Source organism: Pteropus medius, unplaced genomic scaffold, assembly GCF_902729225.1.
Source record: "Pteropus medius unplaced genomic scaffold, Ma_sr-lr_union100, whole genome shotgun sequence".
NCBI classification, from domain to species: domain Eukaryota; kingdom Metazoa; phylum Chordata; class Mammalia; order Chiroptera; family Pteropodidae; genus Pteropus; species Pteropus medius.
Window position 1 is genome coordinate 6247010 of NW_024355205.1, and position 24373 is coordinate 6271382.

Genomic DNA, 24373 nt, shown 5'->3' on the forward strand with positions numbered 1-24373 from the left:
GCGGGGTTCTGGGCCGCAGCGGGGAGAAGCCGGAATTAGGTTCCTTAAGGAAAGCCCTGTCCTCTGCGCCGGCGGGCGGGAGGCGGGCGGTGTCGTACAGAGCCCCTCCCCGAGGTTGGGAGCGCGTGCTCAGTTCCTTTTACCGCTGCAGAGCCGGAGGCGACCCTGGAACTAGATCTGGTTAGGGGCTCCTGGGCAGGGCTGCAGTCAGCCGGGGCGGTATGTTGGGATTCGTTAATGCCCTTAACCTTTGCGTGTGGTCCTCGTGCATGAGATTCACTATATGTCCACAGGTGCCCTGCAACAGGATCACTTGGAGGTGCTTTTTAAAGTACCCCCTCTGCTGATTTCTTCGGTTTGGGGCAGGGCTGGGGAATCTGTTTTTAGCAAAGACCGACAGTGATTCTGATGCGAGGGTCTGCGAACCACGCTTTAAGAAACTGCTGGACTCGTTTTTGCTAATGACTTCAATATCAACTTTAGAATTAGATCATAGTTATATCTTGTCTCTACTCTCTACTCACTGCCACCCATATAAAAAGCTGTAGAGATATTAAATGACAATATATCCAAACTACTTATCACATAACGTCAAAAAATACTAGTCTTTCTACTTGTATTGGCAACAGGTACAGCTAGAGGTACATTAGGATCCAGGTGGCGAAAGGAGTGCCCCAATATGTAAAGCAGGTAATGAGACCTAGGTGAGTTTTCAGGCTCCTTGTGTTACTTGGAGGAACAAGTATCCGTTTCTTTTTCTGTAGATAGAAGTGGGTCTCACCTACTTAACCTGTTGGCAAACCAGACGTTACAAACAATGAAATAAAGAGTGCCAGCAGTTTCTTTGACGTAGGCTATGCTTGCGCGCCCCCTCCCCTCATTTTCCATGCTTATTTTAAAGGACAAATTCCTATCAATAGCTACAAATTCATACCTGGTTCAAATATTTGTTTTTTCATTGAGTTGTCATGTGGTGACTCCAAACACTTACTGATTCACTATCCCTGTGCCCTCCTGCCACTTGGCTCCATATTTCTCTTCTCTGTCTTCTTTTGGGGGACAGATTTTCATAGAAAACTATTGGATAATTCATCTTCATTCTTCTGTGAAGCTACAGAGGAAAAGACCAAACTTAGACTGGATGTTACGAATTGAGAACTGATTCTTTTCCCAAGGTTCCTAGAGAGGAATGTGGAGTGGGGTAAGAGAGAAGGAAAGAGAAAATAAAGCCCCTCTAAACTCAGTAATTAAATTACCAGCTTGAATCATTAAAAATTATTCATTTAACAAATATTTATCTAGCATTCATTATATGCAAAACATTTTGTTGGTGCTAGGAGTAGGGTGAACAAAATACACACAGTCTGCCCTCATGGAATTTAGATCCTCATGGGAAAAAACAGACAACAACAAAAACCCTACAAAATGAATAAATAATTATAAATTATGTTTGAAGTGAGAGGAAATCATGAAACGTCTGTTTGAGGAAGCACATTTAAGCTGAGACCTAAAGGAAGAACGGGTAAAGAACTTACTTTATCTAGAACTTATTACTATGATCTGGGCACTATACTCATTAACTCACTTAATTCTCAGATTATCTCTCAGATGGAGATGCTGTTTCTATCCTCATTTTACAGATATGAAAACTGAAACCCAGAGAGGTTATGGAACTGGCTGGCCTAAGATCACACAGCTAATAAGTGCAGAAATGGTTTTCAAATTGAGGCAGTGCCCATAAAATTCCAAATCTCTTTCAAAGCCTATCTATCCCAAATACCGCTCCCCTAAGAAGTCTATTTTTGTTTTGTTTTTATGTTATTTCTTGTGATCAATTCCTCACTCATATACTATGTATTCTTAACTCATATTGTGCCATAATTGCTAGATCCTCTGGGACAGGGATTACGTCTTCTTCACTTTTGGGTCACCTGTGGGACCAAGCAAGCACAGACCTTACCTGCAGTGGGCCCTAAATAAACATTTGCTGAATTAAAAATGCTGAATACTTATGGTTTCCCCTCTCCTCTATAAAATGATTTGTGTTTGCTGTTGATGCAAATTTCTTTCCTCATTTTATGTAGGCCTGCAAATACCTCCAGGACGAAGTTCAGCCTGCAGCGTGACTCAGCAATGCAGGATTTGAGTGTCATCCCTCCCCTTGTAGTTTCCATGGAATGGAAGGAAATTTGTCCCAACCACACCAGGTGGCAGTGTGACCTACGCCTGCATGGCTGCCAAGGCAGGTATATGAGGAAAAACAATGCAGTGATTCTACAAAGAAAACATTTGAAAATAGTTTAGCACAAAGGGGATAAATGAAGGGATATTTTAATCAGAGATTCCAAGACTTGTGGGATTTATGACTGCTGCTGACCGGGAAAAGTGAAAAAAGTTTTATTATTTGCATTGTCAACGGGTACACAGAGAGAAATAAATATGTATTCTGACAGACCAGAGTAAATCTTTGCATTTATACAAAGAGAAGTGATCATATTGAAAGTTAATGTTATTATATTATTTTGTAAATATGAGAATAGCTGTAAAAGGCACAGTTATTCTTCAGAATTCAAATGGTCAAACTATTTACTCCATCCTCACAAATAAGTAAACTTGTCCTATACTCTTTCCAATCTCTGTTTTTTTGGGGGTATATATTCTTAGGCAACCAGTCCTTAATTTGATGATCTTCTGATGGAAACACAGAGACTCCCCAGAAGGATGCTACATTTTTGGGAGGCCAATTGGTATAATTTAAAATGATATGAGGCAGATTGTTTTCAATTGTAGCAGTGTAACCACTAAACCACTACACTTGAAGCTGGGTCCAGAGAGAAGCAGGCCCCTGGAGCCATGGAATCACAGCTATTGACACCTGGATCCAACATCCTCTTCCTTAAGTGTGAAGTGACTGGGGTGTTATTCCTTTAAAGACTGTCAAGTTCCCCAAAAATAAAAGTTATTTATTCCGTAGTAAATAATTCAATTTGCAAGTTAAGATTTATAATTTGCTAGAACTTCTCTGTCCTGCATACTTCTTAAATACCTGACAACCTCTGGTATGTACTGAGGCAATCAGACTTTTAAGAAAGCAATCAATATTCCAAAATGTCTCATCACAGAATTAGGAATTATGTAAAGATAGTTGAAGTGAAAGACAAGGAACACATTGTTCTCTTGACTCATTTCAGTTCTTCCCTGACAATGAATTTTCATGAGCTGCTTGAACTATTAAGGTAAATTGATATTTTAAAGTCTGTGATTATTTGTGACAGGAGTACAATATTTGTAGGCTTTTGTTTGTATATTTATATTTATACTGACTATCTGAGCAATTGTGAGTAAAATACCTTCCGTTTTTAAATCGCTCATTTAGTATAGTACTTGCCAAACATCACTTAAATGAATACTTATTATATGTGAAACGCGAGTGCTTTATGACTTGGCTTTAAAATATTTAATTAAGAAGTGGAGAGTAAATTATCTTGAGCTCAATATAAATCGCTTATATGACTTTGAGGGGAAGGACCTGTTAGACTAAGTTTTCTAATACCTAAAACTTATACCTTTGAGAGCTGCATTTTTTTCTTTTAAACAATTAAATAATATTCTTTCAAAATATATTGCTTGATTTCCTGCCCTCTTAAGCCGAACACATAGAATATAATCTAAGCATTCTATAGGTGATAATTATGCATGTCAGTTCACCAAGGGTTGTTGTCCTTGAGGTTTATTAAAGTGCACAAACACAGAGAAGGCGATCAGATAATGAATCAGCATGCCAATAGGGGGATATATATTAAATAATAGGGCTGTGTATTAAATGCCTCCTCTCTCTTTCCATTCTCTCCCTACTGTGCCCATTTGCTTCTAATCTATTTATTTAAACTCAAAAAGATTGAGGGTTATTACAAGGAACTAGATAACCTTGGTTAGTCCCTCACTAACTTCATTTTATATTCCTTTCCATTCTGTTTTTGGAGGGGGTCCCAAGGGTGACACTAAATGCTTTCATGTAGATGTCAAGTGCATGTATTTATAGGTCGTTTTCTCTCATTTTTGTTCCCATAGGTCTTCCAGTTTATTAAAGTTAGCAAAAGAGTGACTGCTGGAGACATAGCATATTATTGACTATGGTCTAAATACTTCACAAACTTTCAGTTATAAGATCAATAAGTTCTGGGGATTTAATGTACATCATGGTAATTATAGTTCATAATAATGTATTACATACTTGAAATTTGCTAAGGGAGTTGTCCTTAAGTGTTCTTACTATACATACGCATACAAATGGTAACTGTGAGGTGATGGATGTGGTAACTACCTTGATTGTGGTACTTATTTCACTATGTACATGTATATTAAATCACATTGTATACCTTAAATATATACAATTTTTATTTGTCAATTATACCTCAGTAAATCTGGGAGGGAAAGGTCTGTGTATTTCAAAGTGTAGGAAAAACATGAATGGCCCACTGAAGATATGGCTTTTTTATTTCTGTTTGTCTCTTATCTTAGAAGCAGATTCTGAGACAGAGTCAAATAAGAGTACAGAAGTTTCTTGAATTCAGTAGTTTTGTTCAGTGTTGTTCATGATAATGTGGATAAGATGCCTTAGGAGCTTAACTCTTGTTTATATCAATTAACTTATGGTAAAATTGATTTCATTATACCTTGTTTCACTTAAAGTCACAGAACCTGTGGAAGATGTTGCCTGAGGACTACAAATAAACCGTAGTTTATTTGGCAGGTGAAGGAAATGCTGGCAGGGGCGTGGGGGCTTAAGAGAAGCAAAGGCAGCTAAAAGAGTGTGCGTTATCAAGCCAGCTACCCCTGTGGGCAGCTGGAGCTTTCGTTCACTCTGGCAGATGGTGTAGCACATGCCCTGCAGAGTCACCACGAGCAACCTCCCTCACCTTAGCTGTGAGCTTGAAGGAGCATCGGTACTTCCTTTGTACTCTGCACTGGCCAGTGTGCTATAAGAGTCTGAAGAAAGCCCTCAGGTGAAGAAATGCAAGTCCTGATAAGGTGGAAGTTAGGCATGTTGGAAGAGGAACTGAGACATATTAAAATTTTTAAGAGTTTATTTGAGCAAAAACTGATTGAGATCAAGTAGCACCAAACTGAAAGTGGTGAGGAGCATTCCACCGACAGGAGCTCAAGAAGAGACTTTTATAGAGAAAAGGCAGAAATAAGGTAAGAAATTATTGAAGGAGTATAGCTTAAAATCTCATCAGCTGTAAATTGTTGTCCTTAGATTTTGATTCCATAACCTCTAGGCATTTACAGGTTTACACTGGCCACCACGGCATTAGAGGCACCTTGGCTTCCTTGTTTAATTTGTTTAACGGGCTGTTTGCAGCAAAGTGGCCGGGTGAGGGGATGTGGATGGGGTCCCAACAGGGTCTGCTATAGCTGAAGACCTCGACATTAGAATGGGCCCTACTCTCAGCTCTGTGATTTGTAGACTTGCAGTTTGAGAACAAATTGTCCACCTAAATAAAGAGGTCAACCAAGGCAAGCTTGAATTACCAGAAATTGAGTTTATTCAGGAGGAATTTCAATTCAGAAAACACAAAATGTAGCAAGCTACAGGTGAATCCATTGAAAGTTTGGAGTGGGCTGTATTTATGGGCAAGGAGTGCAAAGAACAGGGGAATCCAGGCGGAGACCAAGCAATAAGTTCATTGACTTGAGGATGATGGGAAGAGATTCTTGGTGGATGCTTATTGGTCAGGAGATAAGTTTCTGGTCTTCTGTAAATCAGGCATTTACAGAAAATCTGTTTCTCAGATATTCAGTTTCATTTTCCTGAAGGGCATACATTCTCCATTTCATATCCTCCGGTTCCATTTTAGATGTAACTTCTTTTACAAAATTAAGAGATAGTTATGAGTTTCCTTAACTATACTAGTATCGAGAAACATTGGTCTACAATGTCTCTGAAAGAAAACCTCAATTACTACTAATTAGGTCCACCTTCTGTCTATGTAGACTTTTCTGTTTTATTTCCTGAATAAGTTATCTGATGAATTGTTTAACTCTACTTTCCCTGTCTCTACTTTTATAATAATTTAACTACTGCCAATTTGAATTTTTTCTCTTGAATAGTCAGGTGGGGTGGGATAAGGGAGAGGCGATTGATTTTCTAGTGTCAGTTTACCACACTCCCTCAAATCTGACAGTTCTTAAAATTACACAGTCATGATTCTGAAAAATATTAAAAGTCAAGCACTGCCTATTTATAAAAACTATATTGTGTCAGATGCTCAGCTGTGGATGGGAATAGTGAGTACAAATAAACAGGGATTCTGTTTTATGTTTTAGTGGAAAGCTTTTGGGGGCAGCATCTTTTTCTTGTGGGTCCATCTCTCCCCACCTTCATTTGACCTTGGGTGTATGTGTATAATGGGGTCTCACACATATACATATCTGTTCCAGGACTGGCATACGGGATGGTTAATTTTATGTGTCAACTTGACTGGGTCACAGGGTGCCCAGATTAAACATTATTTCTGGGTGTGTCTGTGAGGGTGTTTCTGGGTGAGATTAGCATTTGATTCATAGATTCAGTGAAATAGATGGCCCTCCAGTGTGGATGGGCTTCAATCTATTGTTGAGGGCCCGAATAGAATGAAAAGTAGAAGGGAAGATTCGGTCCCTTCCTGCCTGCCTGCTTAAGCCAGGTTGTCAGTCTTCTCCTGCCCTTGAACTGGGATTTACACCATCAGCTACCAAGGTGCTCAGGCTGTGGAATCTAACTAGAGTTACACTACTGGCTTTTCTGGTCTTCAGCTTGCAGATGGCAGATCATAGGACTTCTCAGCCTCTATAATCATGTGAGCTAATTTCTCATAATAAATCTTGTATGTATGATATCTATAGCCATATTATAGGTATATCATATATAATATATGTGTCTATAGATATAGATATCAATAGATATCATACATCATGTATACAATATATCATATATATCTAACAGTTCTGTTTCTCTGGAAAATCCTGACAGACAGCATGTGACTGGGACAGGACCAATCTTAGTACACTATAAGATTGGGCACACAAACAGGGTGCTTGTGGACTGAAGTTCTCTTTCTGCCTCACTTGCTAACCTGGGATAACATAAGACTAGGCATGATCGTGGTCACTATCCTCACGCCCTTAAATGGAGGGAGACTGCATGCAGAATGCAGCCAAGTAGAGGCAAGTGGTGGAGACAAAAAGTCCTGAGGCTTTAGTCCCTGGGTCTGGCTATGCTTGAGCTCAATCAACATCAGGATTTTCTGAGCCAGTTTTTTCGTGAGTATATATATACTTGGTTGTGTTTAAGTTAGGTTTATAGCACCTGCAGTAGACAGAGTTCTGACTAAAATACAGACTCAGAACTGGCAAGACACTGAAGATGAAAATGAGAAAATATGTGTATCAGAAAAAGGTTTTTGAGAGACTTAGCATGATGATTAAAAATTCCTTCAATACAATAAAAAACTGATTTAATGTTAAGATGTTTTTTAAAACAGAATATGTGTGAAATTATGAAAGACATTTTCAATGACTCTTATATTATCACACCTCTGAGAGGAAAGTCTGGCTAATACTTATATTTACTTACAGAAGAGAAAATTACTCCTGGGTATTTTTGTCTCCTGGCCTCCAATTCCAAAAAAGTTTGTGAAAGTTGGCAAGTGAGTAAATATATATATTCTTTTATAATTTTAATTCCTATGTGCAACTTTATTTCCAGGGCTAGGGGATGAGGTGAATCCCAAAGTACTTGTTGATGTACAATACTTATGCTATACAGTAAATCAAACGGTACTTGAAATTCCTTTGAGAATTGGTCAGAAAACCATGAGATAACTAATATTTGGCCTTGGAAACTTCAAAGGTCCATTTTGGGGTGTTGAGTCTTGCATGAAATCCCTGGTCTTTCCGAATTGCCAGGAACCTTCACTCCCACTAGGCAGTGATCTCGGCTATAGGTGCCCAGCCTTCAGAGCTACCCTTGGTTATACAACAAAAACAAATGATTTATAGAACACAGTGGGCCGGGGCCTCTCAGTACAGAAGTGCAGAGCTGTGTGGGCTCTGCCATGGCACACACCCAGAGAAGGAGCGAGGGTTGTGAAAAAGCAAGGGTCACACAATGATTGGGACAAATCATCTGTTCTCAAATTTTTTGTTGTCACTCTTAAAAATTAGTGAAGAAATCGAAGAGTTTTTTTTTTTTTAATGTGGGTTACATCTATTTATGTTTACTATATTAGAAGTTAAATCAGAAAAATCTTTAAGTATTGGGAAGCTTACAAGCTCATGGCGGAGGTTATGAATTTCCAATATTCTAATTTATGTTGAAAGATTAGAGTTTGTAATTGGTAACAGGTACTGTGTTCTTTTCCTTCAAGTGACTAGACTGAAATGAAAAAGTCCACTAATACCTATTTCCGAATAACCATACGTTGTTAGTGTTTTTTTCAACACAATATGGTGTTCTGTGAAAAAAAAGCGTCTAGCTTAGCTTGCAACTTAAATCCTCACACAGTTGTTTTCCTCAGCAGAAGTACTTTATGAATACTTCTCATTTCTTGACATATAGAATATTAAAAATAAATATACTTAAGAGTTGAGAACTAACAATTTTTAGTGTTTTATCAAGGGCATTCTTAAGTGAAACTGGCTTTTTTTGTTGTTGGAACTGGATTACATGGCAATGAAGAATATGACTACTAATTTGGTGCCTCTGCCTTGATTGTTGCTAAGGTGCCAGCAGTTTTACCACCAGTGCCAATGGCAATATAGTGAAAAAGACGAATATCATCTTAGTATCTTCCAAATCCCTTGAAAGGATTTGAGAACCCCCAAGGGTTGGCAGACCATACTTTGAGAACCACTGATTTAAGAAATGCTATCATTCTGTCATTCAAAAAAAAAAAAAAAAGACTTACTGAGTACCTATTATTGCCAGGCACTTCTGAGTGCCTAGGTTGTGTCAGCAGACAAAACAAGTAGTTCTGCCTTCATAGAAGTTATTTTCTAGCAGCGGTGGTGATAGACAATAAAACAATACATATAAAATAGGTAAATTAGGAGATGCATTAGGAGATGATAAGTGCTGTGGAAAAATAAAAAGTAGAACAGCGTAAGAGTGATTAGGAATGCTGGTAGGTAAAAAGTAGCAGGTTGAAATTTTAGTGTGGTCAGGGTAGGCCTCATTGCAAAGGTGATATCTGAGCAAAGTCTTAAAGGACATGAGGGAGATAGCCATGTGGCTATCTGGTGAAGGAGCATTTCAGTCAAGGGAACAACTGTATAAAACCTGTAAAGTGGGAGTATGCCTGGTGTAGTCAAAAAAGCACCGGGAAGCCAGTGGGAAGGGAGTGGAAGGACTGAACAGTAAAGTCCTAGGTTATGTGGCCAGAGATGGAAGGGAGGGAGCAGATCATGTAGAGAAGTGGGAGTGACTGAAAGGTTTTTAGTGAAAGACTGAGCTGATCTGTCTTAGACTTTAAAAAGGTTAATTTTATTGCTGTGTTGAGGATAGACGGTACAGGACAAGGAAAGGAAATGGAGACTAATTAAGAGGCACGTGTAATAATTGGATGAGAGATAATAGTGGGTCGGGCCAGAGGGGTAGATGTGGAACTGGTGCAAAAGAAGCATCGGTAGAACTTCCGAATGGTTTTGATGTGGGGTGTAAAAGAAAGAGAGAAGTCAAAGGTAACTTTGAAATTTTTGCCTGAGTAACTGAAAAGATAGTATATCTCTTATACAAAAATTACCTCAAAATCTACCATAGGTCTAAACCTAAAACTTTTAGAAAAAAAATCTTCACGACCTATGGGTAGGCAAAGAGTTCTTCACTATGACCTCAAAAACGTGCTTCATAAAAGAAAAAAAAAAAAAACTGATACATTAGACTTCACCAAAATTAAAAATATTTGTCCTGTGAAAGACACCATTAAGAGAATGAAAATAAAGTCACAGTATGGGATAAATTTGCAAATCACATATCCCACTGCACAAAGGATTTGTATCCAGGATATATAAAAAAGCTTTTAAAACTCAACGGCAAGAAAATAATCCAATTTGGAAACAAACAAAAAAGGATTTGAACAGATACTTCAAAGGATGACAAATAAGCACATGAAAAAGATTCTTAAATCATTAAATGCAAATCAAAGCCACTGTGAGATACTACAGCATACCTGTTAGAATACCTAAAATAAAAATACAGACAATAGCAAGTGCTGACAAGGATGTGGAACAACTTGGTCTCACACGTTATTGGCAGAATGTAAAATGGCATGGCTACTCTGGAAAACAGCTTGGTGGTTTCTCATAACGTTAAATATCCACTTGTCATATAACCTGGCAATGTCACTCCTGATATTTACCCTAGAGAAATGAAAACTTATATTCTACAAAAACCTGTGCATCCATGTTCATAGCAGTTTTATTTGTAATAGGCAAAAACTGGAAACAATTCAAATGTCCTTCACTAAGTGAATGGGTAAACAAACCATGGTATTTCTACAAAAGTGAATACTGCTCAGAACAAAAAAAAGAATACATGCAACAACTCGGGTGGATGTCAAGGATAATATGCTGTGTGCACAAAGCCAATCTCAAAAGGTTATGTGCCATATGATTCCATATATATAACATTCTTGATATTACAAAATTATAGTGATGGAAAAGATCAGTGGTTGATTAGTGGTTGCCAGGGGTTGGAGCTGGAGTGAGAAGGGTGTGACTATAAATGAGTAGCATAAGGAAGTTTCTTTGGGATAATGAAACAGCTTGTATTTACTGCTGGTTACAAAAAAATCTAAACATGTGATAACATTTTATAGAACTATGTACAAGGAAGAAAAAATGCACATAAAAGCTGGTGAAATCCAGATAAGTTCTGCATTTAGTTAACAGTATTGTACCAATGACAATTCCCTGGTTTTTATAATTGTACTATGTTATGTAAGATGTTATTTTACAGGGAAGCTGGGTGAAGGGTTCACAGGAACTCTACTATTTTTGCAACTGCTCCGTGTGCCTAACATTATTTCAAAAGAAAAAGAAAAAAGGGTGTTTTCATTAATGGGGATGGAAAAGGCTGTATATAGAGCAAATTTTAGAGGAGATGAGCAGTTCAGTTTTGAACATTATAAGTCAGGGATGTCTGTTACACATGCTTATGTGCACAAGTCCAGAGTTTGGTAGAGGAATCTGAACAAGATATATGCTGGGAGGTGATATGTAAAGCCAGACTGAGGGAGCTCATGAAAGGCAGGGGTATAAAGAGGAATCAGGAGTGAGTCTTAGAATGCTCCATTATCAGACAACATGGGAAAATAGAGAGGACTCTGGGAAGGTAACAATTCCAAGGTTACTATTTCCCATTTCCTGAAAACTCTTTGATGTGTGTGTGTGGGTGTGTGTGGCTTGATAGAGCTAAGTTCAACTCTGTAGATAATAGATTCGAACCTCTTTCAGTTGTTGTGGACCTTTTTCTCTCTTTCTCTGTACTTTATCAATTCCAGTAAAGTTTTACAGTGTATCAGAATGCCCCTCCTTTTCCCTCATCTATTGAACTCTTATTGATGGCTTTACAACCTATTCTCCCAATCCCCACTACCTCTCAGGGGTCATGTATGGTAATCACAATGCTTTGGGAGAAATAAACATTAGTTTTATTAGGAGAAGGTGGAACATCTGTTGTGAGACTACTTTTCCTAATGGAGAAATAAAGACAAAATTTGATTCACTTTTAAGAAAAATTTTCTTACCATCTTTAGTTTTGTTCCCTGAAACCACTGCTCAATTATGGTCAGTCTCTAGCCAATTTTATCTTTAACCGAAAGTTCTCTTGGCACTGTTTTTCCATTATCATTGTTATTAAAAAAATTAATTCATTTAGTTAACTGACTTTAGCTTCATGACTAGGCAAACCATTATAATTATTGTATAAGTTTAGGCATGCAGTCTTGCTTAAAAGGAAGTTTATAATCCATAGTTCATGTTAGGAAACATGAAGAGCTAAAATTAATGATGTAAGCAACCGTCTCAAGAAGTTGGAAGAACAGCAAATTAAACACAAAGGAAAAAGAAATATTTAATAAAGATAAAGGCAGAAATTAATGAAATAGAAGAAAATATAGTAAAAAGGATCAACGCAAATGAAAGCTGGTTCTGTGCTAGAAAGATTGGGTGCAGAAAAAGAGAGAACCTACAAATTACCAGTATCAGGAATAAAAAATGGGATATCATTTTAGATCTTATAGACAGTAAAAAATGAGACTATTATAAATATTTATTCCAATGAATTAAAAAATAAGTGAAATAATCTAATTCCTAGTAAAGTACAATTTACTAAAACATCTATTTCTGACATAAGCAGAAACAGAAAATCTGAACAGCCCTTTTATAAGTTGTCTATTCATATTCTTCATTCATATTTCTATTGAGATTTTTGTCTTTTTTGATTGATCGATGGAACTTCTTTACATATTAATACATTAACCCTTTGTCATATACATTGCAAATGTTTCCCCCAGTGTTTTTACTTTTACATTTTATTCATAAAATACAGAAATTTTATTATGTGGTTAAATTTGTTGAACTTTTTCTTTGTAATTTCTTTTACTTTTATGCTCAGTCTATCCTTGTATGGTTTCCTCTAGTTTATGATGATGATGTCTGTGTCTTTTAAAAATGAATTCTCTAAAAATTCTGCAACTGAGTTTAATGTGTGATATTAACCAAGTGATCAATTTAAAAAGTCAGTTTTTCAACATCATTTGAAATATAATCAATGATTTTTCCATTGGCTTGTTATGCTTCCTTCACCAAATGTTAAAAATTTGTGTATACTAGGGTCTGTTTATTTTTTGCTGCTTCTGTTAATTCCTCTATGGTATTACTCTTAAAAATGTTTTTCGTTCCCTTCACACCTTCTTTCAGAAGAACTTTAGAATAACTTTATCATGTTAAACATTTATACAGGTGTTTTGTTAAAGCTATATGTTTTTAGGGAGAAACCTAGATATTTTTACAGAGGTAATGTATTGAAGTGGTTGAAAGTATTACTTTTGTACATTATCTGTAAAATAGGGATAGTATTACTTGATAGGTTTGTTGGAAAGATGAAATAAAATGAAAATAGGATGTAAAACATCTTGAATGATCCTTGGCATATAGTAGATGCTTATTAAAGTAACTAAGTATTACTAATTCCCATTATTACATGCCTCTCAATTAATGATGCCTTTTATTACCATTAATAGTACTAGGTAGTTCCACCCTATAAGTAGCATGTCTCTCCTCTTATGTAAATCTTTTATATCTCTCAGCAAAATTCTAATTTTTTTCATATTCATCACATTTTTGGTTTGGTTTATTCATAGGTATTCTGTGGTTTTTAATATTGTTTTGTATAGACTTGGTTTTCTCCCATTACATCCTTTTGGTCATTGATGCTATATAGGCAAGACTTTGAAAGTATATATTTATCTTATATCTGATTACTTTCTGAAATTAAAAAAAAATTTAAGAGCTTTTTAATTGATTCTCATTTGAACTACAAATAATAATGATTTTGTGTCCTCATTTTCAGTAGTGCTTATTTTTACTTTCAGTTTCTTTCCTTTTTAATTGAATTCAACAGAAGAATGATGGTAGTGTATTTTCTTGTTTAAATCCTTATTTTTAATGAGAATGCCTCTAGGGTCTAATTGTAAGTTATTTTGTTGGCTGTTGAGTTTAGAGTAGATATTTCTTATGTTGAGAAAGAATCCTTCTTTTCCAAATCCTTCTTTTCCAGTTATGAGTCTCAGGCCACAAACTCATGTGTGCAGAAAAAGTAAGTGAAGTAAATTTTGTAAATTCATTTTGCCAGATGGTACAACCTTAATCTCAGTTAATTAGGGTTTCTCTTTTTCTCTTCCAAGGGGCTTACATTGTGCCAAAGTGGTGAGGAGAGTGGACATCTGATCTTGTGTCTCCTTTTCTTGTCTATTTTTCTGTTTCTTTTTTCTCACTTGTGGGTGGTGAACCAATCAACTTTGAGGCAAGGATAGGAGGGGTTAGGCAGGCAGGAGCAGCAAGGGTTTTTTTTTGTTTTTTTGTTTGTTTTTGCCTCACAGATTGCATTGGGGTGCAGTAAAAAGCAAGGAATGTTCAGAGAACATCTGGTCTCCCTGGTCTTCCCTTGACAGCTTGTCTTCCTATCATAGGTTCCACAACTCACTAGTTGTGGGGTGAAGTCAAAAGTGGGGTGTGGAATGTGGAGTGGTGGGAATGAGAAAGCGGGTGAGGATCCAGGCAGCAGCAGGAACATAGAAACAAAGGGAGAGGGAGGATGCAAGGAAGGAAAATTTCAGTAATCAGTAGAAAGGGAGTAGGTCTAGGTCAGCATGGGTGGTCACTCTTACTCATAAGTAAATTTGCTAGTGAAGGACTTTCCATATTTCAATTTGAAATAATGAAAAAGGAAGTAGGCATGACCCAAAGAACTTCCCTGTTCCAATATTTTGAAGTAAAAATACACATACACACATACACTTTATATTTTATATATGAGTCTGTCTTCTTTCCCCCCTTTCGTCGCCTCCTTCCTTCCTTCCTCCCCCTCCCTCCTACTCTCTTTCCCTCCTTCTCTCTTTCTCTCTACCCAACTCTCCCCCTCTCTCTTTCCCTTCCTCTCCCTCTCTCTCTCTCTCTTTTTTTTCTGTATAAATCTGCCATCCAAAGGGCAGAAAATTGGAACAGTTAAAAAAGTAAATGCAAAGAACAGGTTTTCGACTATACCGCTGATTTTAAATCAAAAGTATCTTGGGAGAACTGATAAATGATTTATTTTGCCAAGATGTGTTTAAACATCAGAATGATTTGATTCCCTCAGGAAGAAAAACCCGATCTACATTCTAGTTGTTTGTTGAAGGAGGAAGCAGGAGGGACAACTCCTCTTAGCTGTGATCAGCAGTGCGGTCTTCTTTCTCCAGATCACAGGTTGCCATTTATTTCTTAAGCTGCACTTTTGTGCTGTTAGTTTTTCCTCTCCATCTGATTCAGTCTGAGTCATGGGGAGCATGACTGACACTCTCATTGTGTCAGAAAGTGTTGCAGAGAGGACTGCCTTGCTTGTTCTGCACCATTAAATGCTTGCTTGAGTCTATCAGAAATAGTTTGGAGAGTCACAACACAGGAAAAAAGAGAGGAGTCTGCAGGTTTTGTCTGGGAGGACTTGGATTAGGAGAACTGGAATTAATGAAGAGTTTTCTGTTTTGGGGTTTTTTCCCCCCTAGGAAAAAAAAATAAACCAATGTGCTTAATGGGCAGCTAAATCTCACTGTGTGTCATGATTCTCAAGCAACCAAAGAGTCATTTAACAATGGCATTCTCTCCTAATAAAAGATTCTGTTTGGGCTTGCCAGGTCTCCAGGCAGGGGTGAGGGGCGGGGGATCACCTTAGTGGCAGAATACCATTACCAATATCAAACCTCTTTGGTCATTAGTTTTCCCCAGACACATTTACTTGTAATCCCTCAGTGAGGAATTGAAGGTTATTATCTCAGGCACATTGAAGGGACATAATTTTTCAGGATGTGGGAGGCTTCTGTTCATTAAAAGCCCACTGAAATAGCATAGCTTGAAAAATTTAATCTGAAAAAAAGTGGCCCTCTACTCAATGAAAATTACTTCCAAAGAGATAAGACAAGGGTAATATACCTTGAGGATGTTAAAAGCTAGAATAGAATAGTGGAACATTTCCTTATTTCTTATTTAAAGCATAAGTATGGTACACGTAGAAGATGGAGACAATGAATCAAAAACTCACTCTTTGTCCTCTTTTTTTCATAAAACATTAAAACCCCATTGATTCTCTGTAGCTGTAATAATTCCACTTATAAGAGACAAGAACCATAGCACCAATAAAAGGATAGAAAAATATAATTTGTTGCATTAGTGGCCAACAGTTGGAACAAAATGTATTAGTAGTTTAGAAAGCATTCTGTGTATGATTCTGTATGTACTTTGCATTAAGAAGAAATACACAAAATGGAAGGACATAGGAGATAACATCTTTTCATTGGCATGAACTCGATTTGAGAATCCTTTTATAGTTCTAAGTTATAAAAAAGCATATTTGCCCCTAAAGCTTTGTAGCTTGCAGTAAAATCCATTTTCAGTACTTCTGAATTCAGCTCACATAGCCTTCTTGTAGGCTATAAGGAGGTTCAAGCTGTTCTAAAACAGTCATCACGATCTATTACACTTTGTTCCCTGTAGCTTTTGTTCCCAGTTGCATATGATACTGTAATTGTGTAAGAAATTTAAAATATATGCCGGTTTTACATATGGAAGGGCTATAGTTTTGCTTGTTCAGAGCATTCTTGAGTATACCATCCAGAATGTAGCATGAATAATCCAGGGCAAAGATAACATTTCAAAAGGTGGCATATCAAATTAATTTCTTTGTATGTTAAAAGAAGTACTTTAGGAGAAAAATACTTCTCAAGATTGTGGCTTGGTTTACATGTAAGAAACAGAAAATTCAAGCCAATAATTTAAGCTGCAAAGTTTTACTGCAAATTTCTGTATCGCTGAAACAAAATCATTTTGCCTAAGAACACATTTAATTTTTTTATCCATCTTTTTGGATGTTGTAGATTATAGTTTACGACCTACTTTGATAGGGTTAGAAAACAATAAAGAGAAAAATACATACACGTTTATTTCCTCAAATTAGGGAAAACTCAACTTTTTCTCCCATGAACTAACTCTTGCTCCTATAATCATTATTGCTTCATTTCTTCCAGATATTCAATCTTTTTTGATACCTTTCACTCTTTCCTTCTCTATGCAATCAGTTACCAAGTCCTACAAAATCTTCTCTTATAAAACTGCTTTCCTCAATAGAATCTCCAAATTTTATGTCTTTGAAGGAAACTCCTATAGTCCAATTTTTTCAAACTTTTCAAGTAGAAGAAACTTTTCTCCAAATGATATATAGAAACCCCCCAATTACTACTATTCTACTACTACTAAATCTAATTTGGTTGAAGCAAGAGTAGTGGGAGGGTCACAGACCTCTGTTTGGTCCATTCTTGCTGGCTTGCTGTGACCTTCAAAGATGCTTAATCCCAAGGTATCCTTGGAGTGGAGGAAAAAGAGGGCCAGAGTTCAAGTGTCTTGTTCAAGATCATTACGCCAGTTAGTAAAGATCTGGGAATAGAAGTCAAGTTTAACTTTATTGCTTTTTGGCTCCATTGCCCATGCTGTCACTATCACCATTCCATCACTTGAGACTTGGCTTATTGCTATATGTTCTTAGTATTCTCTAATCTCTCCTCTCACACATTCCTATTTATAGAACATAAGATATTTTATATTCTTTGTATCTCTCCTTTGTACAACAGGCTCCTGTGGCTCTCCACTGCTTATAAAATCAAGCCTTAGTCTTTCTGGCTTTATTTCAGACTCTTTATAATCTGAATTTTTTCTTACATCGTTCCCCAATTCGAAGTCACTATGCCAGCCTGTGTTGTTTCTTTACTGATCTGTGAATCACCTCCAAGTCTTTCCTTTATCTGGAATGCTGGTTTTTCATCTAACCTGTCTTTCAAGGTTCAGATCAAGTTCCTTGAAGCCTGTTCTAACTATACCAGTCCACAGTTACCCTTTTGTCTTTTGAAGGATGGACTGTATTTTGTATCAGTTTTGGCTTTTAAATTTCACATGGGTAAGAGTAGGTATTGTCTTATCAGTGAAAGGTAAGCTCGAGTAGGACATGGACCATGGTTTATTTTATACATAATACTGACACTGTGCCCTGAGAAAATTGGCTGTATTTTGTCAGTGAGTTAAATTGGACTGGGGTGATGCAAACTATCCGAGTTAAATTGGACTGGGGTGATGCAAACTATCCGAGTTAAATTGGACTGGGGTGATGCAAACTATCCCTGCTCTTGACACTGCATGAGGATCCACTGCAGCATTTTTCGTGCAGCTGATGATGGTGACTCTAGTTGAATCTCATCCATTTCCCTTTTCCACCATAAAATTTTGGGTCTAAGATTTTCTATCTGTTTGTTTTCTGTAACTATGCCATCAGCCTTATCATTAAACAATTCTAATTGAATATAAACAGATGTTAATGATAATTATGTAAATATTTTATTGCAAATATCTATTTCTGTAAGTTTTCAATAAACATCTTTAAACTTATATAGAACAATGAATATAATTCCTTTTCAAAAATCAATAAGAATCATGCCAAAAGTCCTATTTGTTCCAGGAGCAGATGCTGTCTATGCCTCTGTCATGTCCAGATGAGGAATTCGGGCAGGACTCCATGTCTTATCTACCTATATTTCTACAGTTAGAATTCAGAATGCAGGATTATTTGAAATGAAAAAGGGAGTCACAATTCTGATTGGTTACTGGTTTGACAATGAAAAATAACTTTTTCAATTAGGTTTTATAATGAATATTTTCAATAAACCTTTATTAGTACCTTTTAATATATGTATACACACACACACACACATATATGCTGTAAATTTAACTCAAAACATGTTAACAATATTGAATATAATTAACAATGTCCTAGTTTTCCCAACAATTATTTAAAACATAAGTATCATACATATGAGTATATTAGGCTAAAGAAGATGCCTTTAAATGAAAGAGTATAAAATGTGTTATTTGATCAGTTTTAGAAAAGTGTTTTTGATGTATTGCTCAAAATTGAAAAAAATTAATGTTTCTAATGATGGGTAACAAATCTCTTCACAACTCAGGATGATTTCCATTTTTTTCTTTCAACAAAATTGAAGAAGATCTAATTGAGTTATCAACTGATGAGTCACAAAAATAATATTTGAAGATGTTCCGCTGTATGGTTTTGGCATGTAAAGTAGAAATTCAAAGAGCTGAATGACATTTTCTGGCAAAATTTGCTCCAATTCCACTTATTTGTATGTGAACAATGATTCTCAGAGCTCACAAAAACACACAAAATTGATGCTAAACTCAATCTTATTATAGCAATAAATAATATTCATCCACAAAAACATGAAATAAAATAAAAATCCTTATTCATTTTATTAAGAAAAGAATTTCCAATTTTTTATGTTTAAAATTTACAGTATATTTAAATTGCTTTTAAGCTATATAGTATTAATAATAATTGTAGTAGTAACTCGATACAGATGGAAAATATTACCTTGAAGAATGAAATGACATCAGTAAAAGATTTTCAAGTATAAAAATATTTTACGTAAAGATATTCTGTGGGGAAGGTGGAATGAAAATGCAAGGTTAAAAAAAGACAATTCCTAAGGGATTTCACTTGTATAAGGTATAAATTTGACTAAAGTCAAATTCATAGAGCTAGAAAGTAGAATGGTGGTTGCCAGGGGTTAGGGGGAGCAGGGACTGGAGCGTTACTTTTTAATGAGTACAGTTTCAGTTAGGAATGATGAAAAGTTCTGGAGATGGATAGTTGTGATGGTTGCACAATGATATGAATGTACTTAATACCACTGAATTGAACCCTTAACATGGTTAAAATGATAAAAATTTTATGTTATGTATACTTTACCTCACATAAAAATAAAGTAATTTTGTTTAAAAAGAAAAAAAAAAAACAGACTACAAAGTAAAGAAGAAAAAAGAATGATGTAAAATCTCTAAGTGTTGAAGATCACTTTGTCCATATATATTTTTTCAGTGGACGGTATCAAGTAGCAGTAGCTTTGGAATTTTTCTTGGATACATTATTTCATTATTTTAAAATGGCAGTATTTACAACACATCAGATATCAATTCTTTGAAATTATTTAAATTAAAAATAAAAGAAGTGAGATGTGAATTAGCAATGTATGAGTGAGTATGTAGTTTTCCAAATTACTTTAAAAGAATACATAAGCAAAATCTGGGAAACTCCTTTAGCCAAGAAGTGCTGATATTGCCTCTCTGTTTTCCTCTCATTTTCTCTCTCGTAGAATTCACTGGTCCTTTTTCAGTTCTCTGAATTCTAGTTGCTTCCCACCTAGGGCCTTTTTTCCTTTTTCAGTCTACTCAGTGGCCCCAATCCGCCCTCAGTACTAACTCAGCCACCCTTAACCAGATGATTTCAGCTCATCCTTTTGAACGAAGCTTCAGCGATAGGTGTGAGGGAAGCCTTTTCTGAGCCATTTACCAAAATAAGGCTCCCTAGAATCTCCCCTAGCCTTATAACACCTCGATCTTTTTCTGTGTATCTCTTAGCACAAATACAATTTAAAAAATTGATCTTTTTTTTTTTTAAACTGTGAATCCCATAAGGGTAGGGACTGACTCTTACCCACTGCTATATCACCCAAAGAGTCAAGCACAGAGACGATGTTAAAGAAAAAATTATTCCTGACCCTTGTTAAAGGTGATAAAGCAGACTTTATTCAGTATCATTGTGATAGGTATAGGGACTACTTAGAATTTTGCAGTGGAGGAGAGAGACTGGATTCAATACAGTATTGGTAACAGGAATTAATAGCCAAGGGGCAGGGTTGGGATCAGTGAATGTAAAATTATTGAGTAAACATCATCGGTAGGGATGGATTCTGGCTAATCCTATCTAACAAGATTCTTGCTGAAGACAGGCCGGGGTGATCAGATATCTTCTGGGGGCACGGTGGAGGATGAAGAACATGATCAGATATCTAGGGTAAACAGATAATGAGGTTGTGAGGTGCTTACTCAACTGACTCAGCAGGGTTCTTGTTAAAACTTGATTTTACAAGGAAGTGCACAATGAGTTTAGGAGAAGTTTCAAGAGCCTGACTAAGGTTTGGTCAAGCAGAGAATCTTTGTCAGTAGGTTCATAGAAGCGACTCAATATTTGTTGAATGGATGAATGAATGATACAACTTAAAAAAATAAAGTTTATTTTTAATAGCTGTGTTTGGCCATAGATACTTAGAGCGTTATTATTAATTTAAGAGGGAAGGATCTTAGGAAAACCTTACAGTTACATGGATCAAATAAGATTATGTACAAAAAAAAGAGACTTTGAAGGAGTTAAAGTCAATATTCAAATGTTGACTATTTTATGTAAACTCTGTATCATTTGGGTTCTCAGAGAAGCAGTCACCAAAATGGGCTTAAACATGACGAAAATTCATGTGAAAGATAAAGGGAAGAGAGCAGGAGTAGATGGGGAGAGCTGCAAGTCTGATACCTGTGAAGGAGAGGAAAAAGGAAGATGGCAGGAAGAGTCTCAGACTGCACTGCAGTTCTAATAATGTGTCAGGCAGATCATTGGAGAGTTCTCTAGCCCAAGTCACCTGCTAGGGGAGTCTTGCATCCTACAGGATGGACTGCACTAGTATCCTTGCGAGGCACAGTCATCAACATGGGGCAGCCTAAGGAAAGCATGGCCTTGGTGTAGACATGGTGATGAATCCAGAGGGATACAGCTGAGGCTGCCAGAATGTTGGTCCATTCTGCTTCTGCCAACAGGAGATCTGAGCAATGTATTCTCGTGGCCACCACACTGAGAATTCTAGAGGAGCATCATCTGTGCTATCTATCATATTCTAATTTATCTATTAGGTCACTCTACACAGGGCTGGGGGTAGCCCATTCTCTGATTTCCTATTGGTTATACATTAGGCATATTTTTCTTTGACAAAGGCTGAACTTATTCAATGAATACCACCAGCTTACTGGCTTAACTGCTGTTTACCATCAGCTCATTGCATATTCAGGACAACATGGATTTTACTTCTTTGCGGCCCCCAGTCCATTTACTACATGGAACTGACGGGTTGGTCCTTGGTTATTCCAATGTTGGGTTAGAGAATGGTAAAAACAACAACAACAAAAAAAACCAAAAAAAAAAATGAGGAATAAAGGCAGGCTTTTAGCAAAAACAGTCCTTTGTTGGAAAGCCTCTCTGGGATAGGAATAATAGGAATTCAAAGGAACAGAAATATGGTAACATTTAACTATAAAAGTCCTTCCAATTCTAATAGCTGTTATTATTACCTGGTAGTGAGTTTCTCTTTGGAGAAGTGCAGAGACTCAGGGGATTATATCTTGGCACTCGTGAAGGCCGTACAAGACAAGTTCCTGTTTTCTCCTTGGGGCTTCATCTGTCTTCAGTAGTTATAACTGCACCATCAGTCTATTTGTCTCTAGAGAAGCTTTGTTAATGGTTCCACTACTATCCGTTGTCAAGTCACCGTTGGAAGAATAGTTTCAAGTATGGTCACCATGGTGATGACACATGGGTCACTTTGTACTCTTGCATGACCCAGACTTCACAGACCTTGATTTTAGGTCCAACTCTAGTCTCTTGGAGATATATAATTATGAATCAATCACATGTAGCACTAATACTACTCATGTGGAACTCTAATATTAAAATAGCATTGGGTAAAATCTTTCAAATTTGCTCTCTCATTATCTGACATTCTTCCCTCAGAGCAGCCTGTTTTTGAGTGGTTATATAATTGAGTGATGGTTTTGCTGGCTATTCCTTTTTTTCTTTTTTCTCTCCTGATTCTTTGGATTGTTTGAAGGTCTTTCTGAAGTAGAGTATTGATTAGGAAATGCAAAGAATAAATGCTTTTCACATATAGTAACTGCCTATTTTCATTATCAAAGGAATATAAGGGTTCCTGGTCAAGACAGGATCAGAGAAAATGGGTGAAGGGGGCCAAAGAGTCAAAACAAACAAATTCCTAAGGACTTTGCACACATTATGTGCTTTGGGCGAAAAAAATGGGCAGGATCAGAAACCTCTCCTGATTTCTCTTTTGTTTTATAGATTGCCATGGTGATAGGAGAGGGATAGAATTGTGAGAGACTAGAACTTATTGTAATACTGGAAACTTATAAAATCCACGTGAACATTTATTTCTGACCTGGACATTGTGTGTCCCTATTGTGTGAAGGTTACCATCTGTGACCAGACACAAGGGGCTCGGAGGAAAGGAGACATCACAGCATGGTGGAAAAAGTGGGAAGAGGGGCAAGAATGACAGGGCTCATAGTAGAGGATACAGACAGCAACATCACAGGTACTGCTTTCTAGTTATTCTGGTTAAGACAATTTCCTGAACTGTACTCTACAGAGCATCAGTTTTGTAAGATACTAAGATACTAAGAGCATCAGTTGTTCCAATAAAGCTTTTGTTGGCTCTGTAAGATCGGGTTAAATATTTCATGTCATATAATACATACCTAAACTGAATATAGCCTACCTTTGAATTAGAGTCAAAGTTCTGGTGCCCGAAGTAGGCAAAACCAGGTAATTTTTTTCCTTACAGAATTCTGCTTTAATAAAACTAATTTTAGTCTGAATGTGTTACCTTTTCTTTAACTTGAAAAAATAACAGTGTATTGAAGGAATTCAGTGAAAGGAAGATGAGGACAGGCTAGCATACAGAATAATCTTGTAAGTCCTCAATTGAGTATGGAATGATTTTATCTAAAGTAGAAACCAAACTGCTCTTTTAGTATTTTGTTGGAATGACTCTCATTATTGAACGTGGAGTGGCATTTGAATGCAGAGAAGCCTGGCAGCCTTTATAGGGAGATCTACTCCAACAGTCTGCTTTTGAGCATCTTCCTTAGAAGTCTGTACTTTTCTTATTGCTTGGCTTGACCATTTACTTGAAGGTGACAAAGCATGAGTGGTGACAAGTCTGATAAGGTAACTATCTATAGATTCCTGAAACTCAGCTGAGGAATTATGATTCCATGGTCAGAAACAACAGTGTCTAATAACTGTGATGTTGTGAGTCATGGTTCAGAGCAGTGATGGTTAACAGCAGAGTAGGTGGGATTGGAACTTTATGAAAAACTTGTCTAAAATAAAAAGTCTAGAATGTTTCTGCAAAGTGAACTCATTCTATCATCAAGATTTCTTGGTTTAGCTCAGTGGAGAAGAATGTACATTGAGTATTCAAAGTAACCTCACAAGTGGTGTTTTTCTGATGGCCTTTCACATATAAGAATTAATTCCAAGGCAACAAACCTAGATCTGTCAGAAGATCCCAAACACTGTTAGGTGAGAATTTTGCCTCTGATGCAGAAATTGTCAGGCAGAAAAGAAATGTGATAATTTAAGGCAGTGCTTCCGAAACTTTGACGTACATATGAATTGCCTGGGATCTTGTTAAAATGTAGATTCTGGTTGAAGAGGGCAAGAACAGGACCCAGAGTCTTCATTTTTAGCAAGCTCCTGGGTGATGCTGTTGCTTCACAGCGCATCAGTTTGGAAAGCTAAGGTATTTGGTAAGAGATTTGGAAAGCTTTCCTCTTTGGGGGCATATTTTATGATTCGGCTATCAGATTGGTCATACTTAGTATGTATTGTTAA